General features: G+C 39.2%; 1 non-coding gene across 1 annotated transcript; it reads left to right on the top strand.

Moving 5' to 3' along the window:
- Positions 1 to 623: 623 nt before the first annotated feature.
- LOC111765272 (U6 spliceosomal RNA) lies at positions 624 to 731 on the top strand. The gene has a single exon (XR_002797662.1). It is a non-coding gene; the product is annotated as a U6 spliceosomal RNA (small nuclear RNA).
- The last annotated feature ends 5770 nt before the right edge of the window (positions 732 to 6501 follow it).

Genomic DNA, 6501 nt, shown 5'->3' with positions numbered 1-6501 from the left:
CAGGGCCTCCTGACCGGTGTGATGAGCTGGCCCATGCACAGTGCTGCCGCGCACAAGGAGTGCCATGCGATGCAGGGGTGTCCCCTGCATAGGGAAGGCCCATGTGCAAGGAGTGCGCCCCACAAGGAGAGCTGCCCCTCACAAAAAAGCACAGCCAGCCCAGGAGTGGTGCTGCACACATGGAGAACTGATACAGCAAGATGACACGACAAAAAGAGACACAGATTCCCAGTGCTGCCGAGAATGCAAGTGGACACAGAAGAATACACAGCAAATGGACACTGAGAGCAGACAATGGGGGCGGGGTGGGGGAAGGGGAGAGAAATAAATAAAACAAATCTTTTTAAAAAAAAGTTGTTGTTAAAAAAAAAGCAAATAAACAAACAGATGCAAAAACCAACTCAGAGGAACCGATGTGGCTTAGTGGTTGAGCACCAGCTTTCCCACATATGAGATCCCAGGTTCAATCCTTGGCCACAGTGTCTCAAAAAATAGATAAATAAACAAAAATAAATTATCTTAAAAAAAAAAAAAGGACCAGTGAACTTGGAAACAAGACAACTGAAATTTCCAGAATGAGAAGCAGAAAGAAAAATAATGAATAAAAATGAACAGAGTATGTGATTGTTTCTGCAGCACATACTAAAATTGGAACCACACAGAGAAGATCAGTATGGCCCCTGCAAGGGTGCAAGGGTGACATGCAAATTCGTGAAGCATTCCATATTTTTAAAACACAGGCAAAAGACTTGAATAGACATTTCTCCAAAGATGAAATACAAATGGCCTCAAAAGCACGTGAAAAAATTGTCAGCATCACTAGCTATTAGGGAAAGTCAAATAAAATTAATGAGATATCATTTCACACCTAATAGAATACCTTTAAAAAAAACCCCAGAAAACTACAAGTGCTGGGAATGATGTAGAGAAATAGGAGCACTCCTTCACAGTTGCTGAGATGTACAATGGTGTAGCCTCTGTGGAAGGCAGCTTGGCAGTACCTCAAGAAGCTGAAGAGAGAACTGCCATATGATCTAGCAATCCCATTACTAGGAATATATTCAAAAGAACTGAAAGCAAGGAAGCAAACTAACATTTGCACACTGATGTTCATAGCAGTATTATTCACAATTGCTAAAAGATGGAACCAGCCCAAGCGTCCATCAACTGATGAATAGCTAAACAAAACGTGATATTTACATACAATGGAATACTATTCAGCTGTAAGAAGAAATGAAATCAGGATGCATATGACAACATGGATGAACCTTCAGGCTATTATGTTGAGTGAAATAAGCCAGATGCAAAATGAAAAAATATTGTATGGTCTCATTAATATGAATGAGTAAACTCCCAGAGGTGAACTCTAAAGCATAGGTTACTACGAATGTGGGTTGCGAAAGGGAGCTGATGCTCAATGTATGTAGAACTTTTTAAAAAAGATTTATTTATTTATTCCCCCCCCCCCCGCCCCAGTTGTCTGTTCTCTGTGTCTATTTGCTGTGTGTTTTTCTTTGTCTGCTTCTGTTGTTGTCAGCAGCACGGGAATCTGGGTTTCTTTTTGTTGCATCATCTTGCTGCGTCAGCTCTCCGTGTGTGCGGCACCATTCCTGGGCAGGCTGCACTTTCTTTCGTGCTGGGCGACTCTCCTTACGGGGTGCACTCCTTGCACGTGGGGCTCCCCTACGCAGGGGACACTCCTGCGTGGCAGGGCACTCCTTGCGTGCATCAGCACTGCGCATGGGCCAGCTCCACACGGATCAAGGAGGCCCGGGGTTTGAACCGCGGACCTCCCATGTGGCAGATGGACGCCCTAACCACTGGGCCAAAGTCCGCTTCCCCGTAGAACTTTTAATAACATTTATTGTAAATATGTGGAAATGAATAGAGTTGATGGTAACATATTACAGTGTGTATAAATAACACTGCTGATATATAAATGAGATTGTGGCTGAAAGGGGTAATCTGTGGAAGTAAATGTCAATGGAAAGGAAATTAGAGAATAACCTAGAGTATGTATAACATAAGTTATTTCGGTGGTGGATGAAGATTGTGGTTAATGGTATAAATATAAGAAGTTCTTGTTTTACAAAGTGTTAAGAATATAATTATTCTTGGGAAAATCACAACTAATGTAACTTATGAAGGTTAGTAATATTGTAAAATTTACAGCAGTGAAGCAAGGAAGAGCTATCAATTTAAGAGACAACTGCAGGGGATTGTCTACTTGTCTACATAGAGGGTATTGGGGGTATGGGATTTTTCCTTTTGGAGTAATGAAAATGTTCTAAAATGGACTGAAGTGATGACAGCACTACTCTGAGATGAAAATGAGAGCTACTGACTATACACTTTGAATGGGCTGTGCAAAGCATGGGGCTGTATAAGGCAGGGAATCCAGTGGTGGAAGATGGACTGTGGTTAGCAGGACAAATATAAGAAAGTTCTCTCATGAACTATAACAAATGAATAATACTAATCCAGGTTGTTGATAATTGGGTGGGTTGGGTAAAAAATACACCATATGTAAGATGTGGGTTGGAGTTAGTAGCAATATTTTGACGATGCTCTTTCATAGTTTAACAAATGCTTCACAATAATGTAACATGTTGGTGATGAAGGGATGTATGGAGCCTTGTATGATGATATGCTTGTCTGTTTTGTAAGTTCACAACTTTCACTATGTTTTTGTTTATGTACGTTCATGCATGCATTACATATTTCAATAAAATGAACAGAGCCTGAGGGACCTGTGGGGCACCATCCAGTGCACCAACAGATGATTCATTGCAGTCCCAGGAGGCAAGAAAGAGAGAAAGGGGCACAAGAATTTGAAGAAATAATAGCTGAAAACTTCCCAAATCTAATGAAAGATATGAATATACACATCCAGAAGCTCAACGAACTCCAAGCAGGATAGAATCCACAAGATTTAATGGCAGCGGACTTGGCCCAGTGGTTAGGGTGTCCACCTACCACATGGGAGGTCCGTGGTTCAAACCCGGGGCCTCCTTGACCCGTGTGGAGCTGGCCTATGTGCAGTGCTGATGCACACAAGGAGTGCCGTGCCACGCAGGAGTATCCCCCACGTAGGGGAGTCCCACGCACAAAGAGTGCGCCCGTAAGGAGAGCCGCCCAGCGTGAAAGAAAGTGCAGCCTGCCCAGGAATGGAGCAGCACACACGGAGAACTGACACAGCAAGATGATGCAACAAAAAAAAACACAGATTCCCACGCCGCTGACAACAACAGAAGCAGACAAAGAAGAACACGCAGCAAATAGACACACAGAACAGGCAACTGGGGCAAGGGGGACAGGGAGAGAAATAAATAAAAAATAAATAAATCTTTAAAACAAAAATAAAAACAATTGTAGGCCCAAAATCCTCTGACAAAATTTTCTTTCAAAAATGAAGGGAAAATTAAGACATTCACATATAAAAAAAGCTGAAGGAGTTTATTACCAGGACACCTGCTGCATTAGTCAGCCAAAGGGTTGCTGATGCAAAATACCAGAAATTGGTTGGTTTTTATAAAGGTTATTTATATAAAGCGTAAGTTACTTTCCTCACCAAAGTTTATTTTCATGTGTTGGAGCAAGATGGCTGCCGACGTCTGTGAGGGTTCAGGCTTCCTGGGTTCCTCTGCGCTCAGCATCTCTGTTTTCTCCACAAGGTCAGCTGTAGACTATCAGGCGAATGGCTCTGGCTCTGTCTCTCTCTCCCTGGGGCTCTAGCTTCAGCATCAAACTCCAACATCAAAACTCCAACATTAAAAGCCCTCAACTCTGTCCTTTTCCATGCCTTTTATCTGTGAGTCCCCACCCACCAAAGGGTGGGGACTCAATGCCCTACTGGCATAAGAGGTTTACCTGATTACTTAATCAAAGAAACCTATGAATCCAATATAATCTAATATGCCCAGAAAAAAAGATCAGTTTACAAACATAATCCAATATTTATTTTTGGAATTCATCAACAATATCAAACTGCCACACCTGCCCTACAAGAAATGCTAAAGGGAGTCCTTCAGGCTGAAAGAAAATGACTCTAGACAGTAACTCAAAGTCATAAGAAGAAATAAAGAACATTGGTAAAGGTAACTATACAGGTAAATATAAAATCATGTATTATTGTACTTTGTGTTCCGAACTGTTTTTTATCCCTCCTGTAAGAATTAAGAGGCAAATCCATAAAAATATTTAAAGTCTATGTTAATGAGCATATACAATGTGCAAAGACGTTATTTGAGCTAAAAACAATATAAAGGGGAAAGTCAGATGTATATAGAAGTAAAGAGTTTGTATACTACTGTAACTAGGTTGACATAGGAAAATTAGGTTGTTATTATTTTAGGATTTTAATGGTAATTGCAAAGGTAACCACTAAGAAAATAACTAAAAAATATAGAGAAAAGTAATGAAGATAATCCAAAGGATGCACTACAAAAACCACTAAATACAAAAAAGGCAGTAATGGAATAACTGAAGACCAAAAAATATACAAGACATAACAGAAAACAAAGCTAAATAGCAGAAGTAAATCCTGCCTTCTCAGTTGTTACCTTAAATGTCAATAGATTGAACTTCCAGATTAAAGGCAGAGATGGGCAGACTGTATGAGAAAGCATGATCCACCTATATGCTGTCTACAAGAAACTTTGGGTACAAAGAGACAAAGAGGCTAAAAGCAAAAGGGTGGGAAAAGATATTCCATGCCAATGGTAATCAAAAGAGCTGAGTGGCTATATTATTATCAAAGTAGATTTAAGTAAAAAAAGATTATAAGAGACAAAGGATATTATATATTGACAAAAGGTTCAATCCAGCAAGAAGACCTAACAATTATAAACATACATGCACCTTACAACAAAGCCCCAAAGTATATGAAGCAACAATTGACAGAATTCAAGAGAGAAATAGATAGTCCTACAATAATAGTTGGGAGATTCCAATACACAACTTTCAATAATGGATAGAACAGTAAGGAAATGGAGGACTTAAATATTGTTAGCTGATTAGAGCTAACTGATATATTATAGAAAACTACACTTGACAACAGCAGAATACACATTCTTCTCAAGCATAAATGGAACATTTTCCAGGATGGACCATTTGTGAGGCCACAAATCAAATCTTAAGAAATTCAAAAATACTGAAATCCTACAAAATATTTTCTCAGACCACAATGAACTCAAACTATAAATCAATAACAGAAGGGAACCTGGGGAATTTATAAGTATGTGGAAATTAAACAACCAATGGGCCAAAGAAGAAATGACAAGGAATATTAGGAAATATCTTGTGATAAATGAAAACAAAACTCAGCATAATAAAAATTATAGGATGCAGTGAAAATAGTGGTCAGGGCTAAATTTATATCTCTAAATTTCTACATTAAAAAAGAATGATCATAAATCAATAACCTACATTCACACCTAAAGAAACTAGAACAAGAAGAATAAACTAAACCCAAAGTTACCAGAAGGAAAGAAACAGGAATGATTAGAACAGAGATAAATGAAATAGAGGAGAGAAAAACAATAGAGACTCAACAAACTCAAATATTAGCTTTTTTAAAAATATCAAAAGGGGAGCAGATGTGGCTCAAACAGTTGAGCACCTGTTTCCCACATGGGCAGTCCCGGGTTTGGTTCCTAAAAAAAAAAAAGCAATAAGTAAAACAAATGAAGAAACCAACACAAGGAAGTCAATGTGGCTCAGTGGTTAAGCACTGGCTTCCCACATACAAGCTCCTGGGTTCAATCACCAACTCCCAGTACCTCAAAAAAAAAAAAACCAAGAAAGTCAATAAACCTTTAGCCAGACTGAAAAAGTAAAAGAGAAAAGGACACGTATAAATCAAATCAGGAATGAAAGTGGAGACATTGCTACTGATCTTATAGAAATAAAAAGATTATATGAACAATTAGAGCCAAAGAATTAGAAAATCTAGATAAAATGAACAGATTCTTAGAAACATACACATTATCTAATCTGACACAAGGAGAAGTAGAAAATCTCAACAAACCTACAAGGAAAGAGATTGAATCAGTAATCAAAAACCTCCCAGTAGACAAATTCCTAGAAATGCACAAACAACCTACACTGATGCCACAAGAAATACAAGAACTTAACAAACCAATCATATTTAAAGAGACTGAATCCATGATCAAAAATATCCCAGCAGAGAAGTGGATGTAGCTCAAGCGATTGGGTTCCCATCTACCATAGAGAGGCCCTGGGTTCATAGGCAAGCTGGCCCGTGCCTACAGACAGCTGACGGCCCGCCCCGCAGACAATTGGCGCAGCAAGATGACGCAAAAAAGGAAAACGAGCAGACACAGAAGAACACGCAGTGAATGGACACAGAGAGCAGACAGCAAGCAAGCGGAGGGAAGGGATAAATAAATTTTAAAAATAAAAATAAATAAATCTTAAAAAAAAAAAAACAGCAAAGAAAAGTCCAGGACCAGATGGCTTCACAGGTGAATTCTACCAAGC

This window comes from Dasypus novemcinctus, chromosome 2 (genome assembly GCF_030445035.2).
Source record: "Dasypus novemcinctus isolate mDasNov1 chromosome 2, mDasNov1.1.hap2, whole genome shotgun sequence".
Taxonomy (NCBI): Eukaryota; Metazoa; Chordata; class Mammalia; order Cingulata; family Dasypodidae; genus Dasypus; species Dasypus novemcinctus.
Note: the sequence above shows the minus strand (reverse complement) of the source record. Positions and strands in the feature narration are given on the sequence as shown.